Below are 13,330 nucleotides of genomic sequence, written 5' to 3'. Positions count from 1 at the left end.
ATGCCCAGCTAATTTTTTGTATTTTTAGTAGAGATGGGGTTTCACCTTGTTGGCCAGGCTGGTCTTGAACACCTGACCTCAGGTGATCCGCCTGCCGGGGCCTCCCAAAGTGCTGGAATTACAGACATGAGCCACCGCACCTGGCCAGGATGCCATATTTTTTCATAGCCAGGCTTTCTTGATCTGATTAGTAGGATATTTCTGGGCAGCAAACACAGGAAGCCACATTTATAGTACTTACTACAGTCTTTTACACAATCTTCACTGTTTGTACGCCCTTTTTACTTGTGTATAGAGCTACACTTTTTTTCCCCTCATAGCAGCAAGATTTGCTACATATAATTCTTCATCTGCCAGCAATAGAGATTTTACTTTCATTTTTTTAAACAGTAAAGATTTTAGAATCACATATTAGTTCCCTTCTTTTCCCACCTTCTGTTCTATTTCTGCCTTGAAGACAGTGGGAACATTCACAAAGTTGAGCTAGAAGGAGCACAGAGAAAAGAACAATTTTTCAACAAAACATTTTTATTAAGTTCACCCTGACCCTGAGAATTCTGCCTCATTTATTGAAAATGTTTCAAATGTAAGACATTTCTTGCCTGAAAACAGAAACAAAAATTGGGACCAAATATCGTTTGTATTAAGTTACTGTGTTCATTTTTATGTAGTTAGCAACAGCTTATCTTCTTCCACAAATGATTTGAGGCAGTTTACAAAATTAAAGACAATACTGGATAAAAGAAATAGCTGAAGGAACCAAGGGAAGGGAAGTTTAAAGGAAAGAGAGTAATGCAGCCAATGATAAAATAAACAAGTCACCAAGCCTGAACTTTTTCCTTCTTAGCACAGAGGAAAACGTTCTTGTTAAAGGTGGGCCAGAGATTTGACTCTAAGCTTCTGCATGCCCATAGCAAGAGAGAATGACCATCATTTTAAGGTTTACCAGTGTTAATAATACATATATGTATGTGTGTGTGTGTGTGTGTGTGTGTGTGTGTATTTGAGACAGTCTTACTCTGTTACCCAGGCTGGAGTGCAGTGGTGTCATCTTGGCTCACTGCAACCTCCTCCTCCTGGGTTCGAGGGATTGTCGAGCCTCAGCCACCTGAGCAGCTGGGACTACAAGCACACGCCACCATGCCTGGCTAATTTTTTTTTTTCTTTTAGTAGAGATGGGGTTTTACGATGCTGGCCAGGCTAGTCTTGAACTCCTGACCTCAGGTAATCCACCTCAGCCTCCCAAAGTGCTAGGATTACAGGTGTGAGCCACTGCACCCAGCCCAATGTTCATAAAATAAAAGCCAGAGTTTTGTTTGCTTGTTTGATTGATTTCGAGAACTACAGTTTTTCTTGATTTTCAGTGCCAAAAGAAACCCTGAATCCTCATAAGGATGAGGTTGTGAGCTAAGTGGGAAATAAGTGTCCTAAAGAATTACACACAGTTTCCTTCAATGTAAGCTATTGTTACAATCACAAAGCACAGTCCATTTAGTCAATTCTATGACTATCCAAACTTTCCCGTTCAACTCCAAAGACTGTACACACGTCAGGAATTGTTGGGAGAAAAGCTGAGTGTTGGGAGATGCAGGGCTTGCATGTGTGACATAATGTAAAAGAGTCTTGGAACATATCTGGGGTCCAGGGTCTAAAACCCCTTGTGGCCTTTGGAACACCAAGCTCTGTGCTAAATGGTGGAAGGCTACCCTGATGCACCATAATCTAAGCCCAGGGCATAAAACCCCTCCTGCTTGGATAGAATCCAGGACTCAGAGCATAAAACCCCTCATGGCCTCTGGAACGTGTCTAGACTTGCTGGCTCCTTGCTCCTTGCTCTCCCAGGATCGATTGTATCTTGAGTTAAAAGAACCTGCTCTCCATTATCTCAAGTAGCAGAGCGTATGCTAAACCATCACAGCTGTATGTAAATCATGTGCTTAATGCAATGCTCCCTTTCAACCCCACATTCTCACCACCTGTTTCTTTGTTTGATCGTCAATAAATAGTCTGGGCTTCCAGAGCTGGGGCCTTCGCAGCCTCCATACTTTGCGATGGCCCCCTGGTCCCACTTTCTCTCTCAAACTGTCTTTTCTCATTCCTTGGAGTCTGCCGGACTTCGTCTCCCCCATGATCTGGTGTTGGGTCTGATCACCCCAACAGGGAATGGTCTGGATTAATCCATGGTAGCATTTAGATTATTATTCCCCAGCATGGCAAGTAGGGTTCAATTTGCATGTCAACTCTGATCCATTCATATTAGCTGCCTAAATAAACTGTGTTGTGAAGTTCTGTGGCTGAGTCCATGCTCAGAAGGAAAATGTTCTGTGATTGATTAACAATGTTTATTGTGGGTACAAGATGGGTGAGTGGCTACCTACAACAACCTATGTGACATCTTTGATTCATAGGAATGGAGACTTTGCATGCAGGTCTTTTATAGTCCTATCAAAACAACATTTCTCATTACAGCACACTTGATAACTATCACTTGGTAGAGAATTCAAGGTCATTTTCACTGGCTAAAACCTAAGGGCAGAAATGTTGAGGTGTTCATTAATTTATATGCTTTGTATACCAACCAGGAGGAACTTAGTTTAAGGTTCTGTTATGAAAATGAGAGCATCTGAACAAAGTGGCACGTGATCTAATGCCCCCTCTACCTCTTTCTTTCTTTCTTTTCTTTCTTTCTTTCTTTTTTTTTTTTTTTTGAGACAGTCTCGCTCTGTCGCTCAGGTTGGAGTGCAATGGCACGATCTTGGCTCACTGCAATCTCTGCCTCCTAGGTTCAAGCAATTCTTCTTCAGCCTCCCAAGTAGCTGGGATTTCAGGCGTGTGTCACCATGCTTGGCTAATTTTTTTTATTTTTAGTAGAGATGGGGTTTCACCATGTTGGCCAGGCTGGTCTCCAACTCCTGACCTCAGGTGATCTGCCCGCCTCAGCCTCCCAAAGTGCTGGGATTACAGATGTGAGCCACTGTGCCCAGCCTCCTCTATCTCTATCTCTTTCTAAAGTATGGATGGGCAAGGCTGAACACTTTAGGGTAAACTCCAACCAGGCAGCCAAATAAGTGATTAAAGACTGAAAATCCTAACTCCATGCATGGCTGCATGAGTTTTTAGCCCAGAAAAATAAGTATTATGTGCCAAGACCATGGAAAACTTTCAATATGACATCAAGAAGCAGTGTAAATAATTGAGTATCTAGGAGAAAATATCAGAAGAGTCAATACAGTCTTGCTTTCACTACATGGGACTCATTATTCCTTATTGGGAATCATTCACAGAATGAGACACAAAAAGACAGATGCTCATGCATTCCGTTTAAGAAACTGTCCTTTAAATTCCCACTTTATAAATATGTTGGCAAAATGACACTCACTCAGTTTTTCTGAGTTAATTTTTATTTCCAAACAGTAGTAATTAACATTCTCTGAAGTAGCCGGGCGCAGTGGCTCACGCCTGTAATCCCAGCACTTTGGGAGGCCGAGGCAGGCGGATCATGACGTCAGGAGATCGAGACCATCCTGGCTAACATGGTGAAACCCCGTCTCTACTAAAAATACAAAAAATTAGCTGGGCGTGGTGGCAGGCGCCTGTAGTCCCAGCTACACGAGAGGCTGAGCCAGGAGGATGGTGTGAACTCGGGAGGTGGAGCTTGCAGTGAGCCGAGATCGCGCCACTGCACTCCAGCCTGGGCGACAGAGGGAGACTCCATTTCAAAAACAAAACAACAACAACAAAAACAAAACAAAAAAATTCTCTGAAGTAAAAAAAGTTAGCTTGTGAAAAATAAGTCAAAGTTCATAACAGTTATGGCTGTTAATTCACCTACAAAATTTGGTGAGCCTTTTGAATATGCTAGTTTCATAAGATTTTCTCATCTTAAAATAGAGCATTCCAGCCTGAGCAACATGGCAAAACCTCATCTCTACAAATAATAAAAAAATTAGCCAGGCATGGTGGTGCATGCCTGTAGTCCCTGCTACTCAGGAGGCTGAGGTGGGAGGCTCGCTTGAGCCTGGGAGGCAGAGGTTTCAGTGATCCAAGATGGCGCCACTGTACTCACTTTGGGTGACAGAGTGGGACCCTGTCTTAAAAAAAAAAAAAAAAAAAGACATAAAATATCAGGATGAAGACAAAAACATTCCAGGATTCTTTGTTTATGATTGACTCTGGAAGCTGGGTTTTTGTTTGGTTTTCTTTGCTGTTGTTGTTGTTTTTAATCCTAAGCTAGGAATGAGAAAAAAAAAATCAAATATACCTCAAGACACTTCATTCCCAACAGTTTTGGGCTTCTTAGAACTCCAATTTATGGTTAAGATTAGTCAATTCAGTTATATTCAACAATCAAATAATCATGGGCTATGAAAAATGCAAAAATGAACCAAATATAGTCCCTATCCTCCAGGAACTTACAATTTGTAGGACACAAATGTAAATTATGTTGGCAATAGATGCATGTACAAATGTGAACAAAACGCTATAGGTGCACAGGACAAGGAAAGGATAAAAAGTTACTAGATGTGACAAGTCACTTATAAAGCTATAACTAAAGCAAAAGCAAAGAAAGGTTTCTCAAAGAAGGTGATAATCAGGATAGACCTGGTAGTTTAAAGGTAAAAAACGAAAGCCCACAGGATTCAAGTTAAGACAATCTCCTGAAAACAAATATAAAGGACAGAAGTGAGACACAGTGACTCTGACCTGCAAGGACTTGCTTATTACCTGGGTAACAAAATAATCTGTACACCAAACCCCCGTGACACACAATGTAACTATATAACAAGCCTATACATATACCCCTGAACCTAAAATATTATTAAAATGGCCATACTGCCCAAAGCCATTTACAGATTCAACGCTATTCCTATCAAACTACCAATGACATTCTTCAGAGAACTAGAAAAAACTATTTTAAAATTCATATGGAACCAAAAAAGGGGCCAAATAGCCAAGGCAATTCTAAGCAAAAAGAACATTGCTGGAGGCATCATATGACCCGATTTCAAACTATACTACAGGGCTACAGTAACCAAAACAGCATGGTATTGGTACAAAAACAGATGCATAGGCCATTGGAACAGAATAGAGAGCCCAGGAATAAGGCACACTTAAAACCATCTGATCTTCAACAAAATCAACCAAAAAAAAAAAAAAAAAGAAAGAAAGAAAGAAAAGAAAAGCAAAAGTATTCCCTATTCAATAAATGGTGATGGGAGATAACTGCCTAGCCATATGCAGAAGACTGAAACTGGACCCCTTCCTTATACCTTATACCATATACAGAAATCAACTCAAGATGGATTAAAGACCCAAATGTAAAACTAAATCTATAAAAATCTGGAAGATAACCTAGGAAATACCATTCTGGACACAGGACCTCGCAAAGATTTCATGATGAAGTCTCCAAAAGAAACTGCGACAAAATCAAAAACTGACAAATGGGACCTAATTAAACTAAAGAGCTTCTGTACACAAAAGAAACTATCAACAGAGTAAACAGACAACCTACATAGTGGGAGAAGATATTTGCAAACTATATATCTGACAAAGATCTAATATCCAGAACCTGTGAGAAACTTAACCAAATTTACAAGCAAAAACGAAACAATCCCCCATTAAAAAGTGGGCAAAGACATGAACAGACACTTTTCAAAAGAAGACAAACACGTGGTCAAACAAGCATATGAAAAAAACTTGACATCACTAATCATTAGAGAAATGAAAATCAAAACCACAATGAGAGAACGTCTCACACCTGTCAGCATCGCTATTATTAAAAAGTCAAAAAATAACAGATTCTGGTGGGGTTGTGGAGAAAAGGGAACACTTATAAGCTGCTGGTGGGAAATTAGTTCAGTCAATGTGGAAAGCACTTTGGAGTTTTCCCGGAATAATATGTTACAATATGGGAGATTATTCTGAAACCTGGTAGGATAAGGATAGAGACTTCAGGGTGACCAAAAAATCAGAATAAATGTTGATATAAGATAGAGTCACCTCCACCAGCAGGGTCAAAGAAAGTAGTATTGAGGTTACAATCAGTTAATAGTATAGTGATGCCAGCAGCTAGGACTGGATTTGACCCAGCAATCTCATTACTGGGTATATGCCTAAAGGAATATAAATCATTCTGCCATAAAGACAGATGTACATGTATGTTCATCACAGCATTATTCACAATAGCAAAGACATGGGATCAACGTAAATGCCCATCAACAGTAGACTGGATCTTAAAAATGTGGTACATATATACAATGAAATGCTATGCAGCTATAAAAAAGAATGAGATCATGTCCTTTGCAGCAACATGGATGAAGCTGGAGGCCTTATTCTAAGCAAACTAACACAGGAACAGAAAACCAAATGCTGCATGATCTCACTTACAAGTAGAAGCTAAACCTTGAGTACATATGGACACAAAGAAGCGAACAACAGACACTGGGGCCTACTTGAGGGTGGAGGGTGGGAGGAGGGTTTGGATCAGAAAACTACCTATCAGGTACGATACTTATTATCTGGGTGACAAAATACACCAAACCCCCAGGACATGCAATGTACCTATGTAACAAACCTGCACATGTACCCCTGAACCTGAAAGTTAAAACAAAAGAATATAAAACTATTCCCAACCTCACTAATAATTCAAATTTAAACAAAAAGAAATTAATTTTACTTATAAGATGGCTAAGATTAAGAAGGGTAATAATATCCAGTGTTGGTGAATGTGAGGATATTAGCAAAGTCATGCATTCTCATGAAAGTATAAATTGCTACAACATTTCAATAAGCTATTTAGCAGTATTTCCTAAAATAAAAGTGCACATAACAATAGGGTGACTATAGTTAACAATAATTTATTGTGTGTGTGTGTGTGTGTGTGTGTATATATATATACATCTATATATTTTTTTGAGGCAGGGGGACAGAGTCTTGCTCTGTCGCTTAGGCTGGAGTGCAGTGGCATGATCTCAGTTCACTGTAACCTCCAGCTTCCGGGTTCAAGCAATTCTCATGCCTTGGCCTCTCAAGAAGCTGGGGTTACAGGTGCATGCCACCATGCCTGGCAAATTTTTGTGTTTTTAGTAGAGACAGGGTTTCGCCATGTTGGCCAGGCTGGTGTTGAACTCCAGGCCTCAAGTCATCCGCCTGCCTCAGCTTCCCAAAGTGCTGTGATTACAGGCATGAGCCACCGCACCTGGCCTAATTTATTGTATATTTTAATATAAAAGAGGGGAATTGGACTGTTCCTAACACAAAGAAATGATAAATTCTTGAGATGATGGATGCCCCAATTACCCTGATTTGATCATTGCAAATTGTACGCCTGTATCAAAACATCACATGTACACGATATATACAACTATTAGGTACCCACAATAAAAAAAAAGTAATAAATTTTTAAAAATATGGAACAAATGATAAATGATAAGCTTATAACATATATTGTATATATATTTGACTGATCTTTCATTTTAAGCAGTATCCCATAAGTTTATTAAATGATCATCTTTAGGCCGGGCGCGGTGGCTCACGCCTGTAATCCCAGCACTCTGGGAGGCTGAGGTGGGTGAATCACAAGGTCAGGAGATCGAGACCATTCTGGCTAACACGGTGAAACCCCGTCTCTACTAAAAATTAGCTGGGCGTGGTGGTGGGCACCTGTGGTCCCAGCTACTCGGGAGACTGAGGCAAGAGAATAGCACAAACCCAGGAGGCGGAGGTTGCAGTGAGCCGAGATCGCACCACGGCACTCCAGCCTGGGCAACAGAGTGAGACTCTGTCTCAAAAAAAAAAAAAAGAAATTATAATCTTTAGAGAAACATTATTTAGGCCTTTAACTGGTAATTTCTTTCTTCTTATCAATTGGGTTAATGGAAATAACTTCAAATTTTAAAACGGGAGTTATTAAAAGGACAAACAGAGGAAATTTGCAAATTGATGTTAGGTTGATGGTGATAATATAGGGGGAAACTTCATAAGAATAATATATCAAAATGCTGTGCTCACTGTAGAGAAAAACAGAGTTTTAAAAGAGAAAAGAGGCCGGGCGCAGTGGTTCACGCCTGTAGTCCCAGCGCTTTGGGAGGCTGAGGCAGGTGAATCACTTGAGGTCAGGAGTTCGAGACCATCCTGGCCAACATGGTGAAACGCTGTCTCTACTAAAAATACAAAAAAATTAGCTAGGTGTGGTGGCGGGCGCCTGTAATCCCAGCTACTTGGGAGGCTGAGGCGGATAATCACTTGAACCCAGGAGGTGGAGGGTGCAGTGAACTGAGATTAGGCCACTGCACTCCAGCCTGGGCAATAAGAGTGAAACTCTGTCTCAAAAGAAAAAAAAAGAAAAGAAAAGACTGAAGTTAAATTAAAACTTCATTTTGTACAAGCAGTGTAAAGTTTACAAGCAAACTCTTTGCATTCTTTTCAGTTTAAGATTAACATGTCCAAGTTCAGAACTCTTCAAGGTAAACTGTGCAGTACTGAGACAAGAAGCTGCTAGGCAGCAGTCAAGACTGAGTTCAAGATTGAACTCAATCATTGTCACTTCAGCAGGTATAGAGAAAATTCACTACGCCTACATCTAGGAGGTTGTCTCAGTATAGGGCTTACTTATTTATATATGTCAACAATAAAAGTAATGATGCCAATTAACCAAGGTGTCAGCACCAAAATTGTCTCTAAAACACTAGACCCTAAGTTACTATTTCTAATATTGGGAAACTAGGAAGGCATATGTGATCCATTATCCAAAATCACCATTTTTTTTTTTTTTTTTTTTTTTGAGACACTCTCACTCTGTTTCCCAGGTTGGAGTGCAGGGGCATGATCTTGGCTCACTGCAACCTCTGCCTCCCGGGTTCAAGCAACTCTTCTGCCTCAACCTCCCAAGTACCTGGGATTACAGGCACGCGCCACCACGCTTGGCTAATTTTTGTATTTTTAGTAGAGACAGAGTTTCACCATGTTGGTCAGGCTGGTCTTGAACTCCTGACCTCAAGTGATCCCCCCTGCTCCGCCCCCCATCTCCCAAAGTGCTGGGATTACAGGCATAAGCCACTGCACCTGGCCCCAAAATCATTTATACAATGAAAGTAGCAACATTAGGTTGAAACAAGGTTTCTCCACCTCAGCACTATTGTCCTTGGGGACCCAGATAATTCTTTGTGGTGGAGCTACCCTACACAATGCAGGACGTTCAGCAGTGTCCCTCGTCTCTATCCACTAGATGTCAGTAGCACCCCCATCCCTGCCCACGGCAATTGTGACAACCAAAAATGTCTCTCCAGACATTGCCAAATGTTCTCTGGGGGGCAAAACTGCCCCTGATTGAGAACCCCTGGGTTAAAGTACAATAGGGTTTGCACATGAGGCAAAAATCTTTTATCTCCACATGTATCTTAACCTGATGATAGCTTAAAGAGAATAGAACCATTGTGTTACCTCTTAATTATTCAGAAAATATTGGGCTAATTATTATAAACCTCTTGAAATTGCTTTATTATGTAGACATATCAATTTCATTGCAATTAAAATATGAAGGATTGCATTTGATTGAAAATCTACAACCTAGAAAATTTCTGAATGGTGCTAAATGGTTTAGATGCTAGTTTTAAAAATGCACGATTTTAAAATCTTATAAAACGTTTCCATATTCAGTCATTAAAGGTTTTATTTGATTTCTTTTAATGTGTCACAGCCAGAGAAATTTCCCAAAACCCAATACAAATTTACAGAGTAATGTCACATTTGAAATGGTTTCACAATTTATAATACTAGTTTTAGGCAATATATGTTTACTACATTTCTGTGATAATGAAACAGAATACTCAGAGTCAAATTTAAAAGGAACATCAGCCCTCCCTACTTTTTGCTTTATTGCAGGTGAATGGAGCCTACATATGCCTTCATGCTTTTATGACTCTGATGAACTTTAAAAGGCATCTTGCATGAATCAAAAGAACGACATGTGTTTTATTTTCATGTGATCTCATATTTTATTTACCCCAGAGCAGTAGATCAATAGTTAAGTGCCCAGAAAGTGCTTTTCAAGAGTGTTGTGGAGTATAAAAAACACAGAGAAATCAATTTCTTTTTCCCATCTCAGGAGACTTGATGCCCTTTTGTGTGGCTCATGGCAACAGTCATCTGAACTTTTAAATCTACATGCTCTAAACTCTGAACATTTGGAAGTAAACAGTAACATATTCAGAATGATTCAAACTGCTTTATTTGTCATCATTTCCAAAGTCACTAATAAGTTATTAAGCTCCCTTATGTGAAATTGCTGCAATGAGCAGTTTATGAAGCAATTTACACAGATCTAAAGACTCTGGAAACTTACTACTTAAAACGGGTACATGGTGGCTCACTCCTGTAATCCTAGCCCTTTGGGAGGCTGAGGCAGGCAGATCACTTGAGGTCAGGAGGTCGAGACCAGCCTGGCCAACAAGGTTAAACCCTGTCTTTACTAAAAATACAAAAATTAGCCGGGTGTGGTGGTGTGCACCTGTAGTCCCAGCTACTCAGGAGTCTGAGGCACGAGAATCGCTCGAACCCAGGAGTCCGAGGCTGCAGTGAGCCACGATTGCGCCACTACACTCCAGCCTGGGTGACGGAGCGAGACTCTGTCTCAAAAACAAAACAAAAAAAACACAAAAACTTGTACATCAAGACAAGCACTAAATTTGTGCAAGATTTTGAAAAGTTTAAGAAAATAAAGATAATATCTTGAAAGGCCAGAATCCTAGTATCTAGTTCCATTTTCCATTTATTTTACTGAGATCTCCATCAAGCTATTTAACAATGAATTTGTTTTTTGTACCTTCTATGTGACATGTCACCTGTGGTGTCTTCATATTAGAAATCAAGTTATTGGCAGTGTCGCAAATTTGTCATTTGAGCTTTTGTCTTTTTATTCATCTTATAGAACCTATACAAGTCATTAACTGCAATCTTGCCACTTTGGGCCGCACATTTAGCAATTTTTTTTTTTGCTGTGGTCAAACAAATCTAAACATATGAGCACATCAGCCCATGGGCAAGAATTAGCTTTATCCTGATAGGAAAATCTTACTACCTTAAGAAAGTTTCCACTTCATGCCCTTTAATAGTATTAATCATATTAATATGATAGATCAGCATCGTATTAATATGATAGATCAGCTTTAAAATAATGGGAAAGTCAAGATGATGCTTTTATTTTAAAAACAGAAATTTAACAGTGCAAAATTCACTCATGATTCCTTTAAAAAGAATATTGTCAACAATAGACACTGGGATGACAAGAGGAGGAGGGTGAGGGACAAGGGTCGAAAAATCACCTACTGAGTACTATGCTCACTGGGTGACAGGTTCAATCATACCCCAAACCTCAGGATCCCACAATATACCCTTGGAATAAGCCTGTACATGTGCCCCAAAAAATCTAAAATAAAAGTTGAAATTTAAAAAAAGAAAAAAAAAGGAGAAATGCCAGAGGAAATAACAATAATAAACGAATATTGTCAGATGCTTATTTGAAGTTATTGACAAAATATATTTGAAGATTAAAAGTAAACTGTACAGATTTCTTCCCATAAACTCTAAGATGAAATATGTATTAATGTGCTTGAGATGAATAAGAACAATATTTAAAATACGGTACATATATATTTAGAGTTAAATCTGAAAAGAACTTAGAAATTTAGAAAATACTTTTTTTTTTTTTTTTTTTTTTTGAGACGGAGTCTCGCTCTGTCGCCCAGGCTGGAGTGCAGTGGCCGGATCTCAGCTCACTGCAAGCTCCGCCTCCTGGGTTCACGCCATTCTCCTGCCTCAGCCTCCTGAGTAGCTGGGACTACAGGCGCCCGCCACCTCGCCCGGCTAGTTTTTTGTATTTTTTAGTAGAGATGGGGTTTCACCGTGTTCGCCAGGATGGTCTCGATCTCCTGACCTCATGATCCACCCATCTCGGCCTCCCAAAGTGCTGGGATTACAGGCTTGAGCCACCGCGCCCGGCCTAGAAAATACTTTTAAACGTAATAACTGGGTTACAGGAAAAAATGAGAACTGTAATTATAGACTATTCTGAAAACTAATGATAATGAGATTACTATACATCTATATTTCTTATGTTATATAGCCAGAGCAGTACTCAGAGCAAAATCCATAGCCACAGATGTTTTCATTACTAACTAAGACCAAAAATAAACAAGCTTATTAGTCAACTCAAGAGTTATAAACAAAACAGCAAAACAACAATAACAACAACTGGTAAACAGACTTAATCAATGAACTCAGATGAATGAATCAGGAAACAGAAAGAATAAAAGTGAAAATTAATCCAAGAGCACGTTCTTTGAAAAAATAACAAAAAACTAGCAAAACTTCTGACATGTCCAACGGGAAACTGAGAAAACATTAATGTATTCACTAGCAAATACAAAGAGAACATAGCAACAAAAACAGGTATTTTATAGAAAATATCCTATAATGCTCATGAGAATACTGAAAAATCTGAATGAATTAAAGGATTTTCTTGGAAATTGTAGAGTCTAAATGGATTTAGAAAGATTCATGAAATCTGATATAAATGACCATGGAAGAAATGGGAAGTTTTCAGAGAACTTCTCGCCACAAATATGCACGATTCAGATTATTTATCCACAAAGTTTTTATTTCATATGCTTTTTAAAGTATTTCAAAACACAGAAAGTGCTAGAAATATTTCTATACCACGTTCGTGGTGACAATAAAAAGAAAAAATCTTCAAGAATTAGCTCCTAAAAAGAAACCTATATGCTATTCTTCATGAAAATAGAGCTAAAAATCTTAGGAAAAACCTAGCAAAATATGTCCAGTAGCTTGTTGAAAATAACTAAAACAGTCAAAATCAAATAATGAAAAATAAAAACAAAAATTAACTTATGTAAGGGTTAGATCAATGTAAAGAAATTTATCAGTATAATGTACTAAATGATTAAAAAACCCAATGATCATAATAATACATGCTGAAAAGATAGTTACATTTCAAAATCGATTATTGATTAAAATAATTTTTAGTGAACTGGAAATAAAAGGATACTTTTATCAGAAAGCAAATCATATTTAACAGTGACTCACCAGATTATGTGGAGTAGAAACAGTCCCATTACAGTAAGGAAGAAGACAAGTGTCCATGTTATCCCACCATTATGTCACTCTGTTCTGATAGTGCCACTACAATGAGACAAAACATCAACAACTAGGTATTACTATTGAAAAGCAGGAGAGAAACTTTAAAGTATATGCAGATGACATGAAATATGGGATTGCTTTCTGGGAAAATGCAAGAAAATAATCATATATCAAA

At 38.9% G+C, this 13,330-nt stretch overlaps 1 protein-coding gene across 4 annotated transcripts in view; it reads right to left on the bottom strand.

Moving 5' to 3' along the window:
* Positions 1-13,330, bottom strand: part of CA5B (carbonic anhydrase 5B) — a 112,601-nt gene that overhangs the window by 53,197 nt on the left and 46,074 nt on the right. For all 4 annotated transcript variants that reach the window (XM_077988460.1, XM_077988463.1, XM_077988462.1 and 1 more), the window contains one exon: positions 13,102-13,197. The gene's annotated coding sequence lies outside the window, so the exon portion shown is untranslated. The remainder of the gene's footprint in view (positions 1-13,101; positions 13,198-13,330) is intronic.

The sequence above is a fragment of the Macaca mulatta genome, chromosome X, assembly GCF_049350105.2.
Source record: "Macaca mulatta isolate MMU2019108-1 chromosome X, T2T-MMU8v2.0, whole genome shotgun sequence".
Taxonomy (NCBI): domain Eukaryota; kingdom Metazoa; phylum Chordata; class Mammalia; order Primates; family Cercopithecidae; genus Macaca; species Macaca mulatta.
Note: the sequence above shows the minus strand (reverse complement) of the source record. Positions and strands in the feature narration are given on the sequence as shown.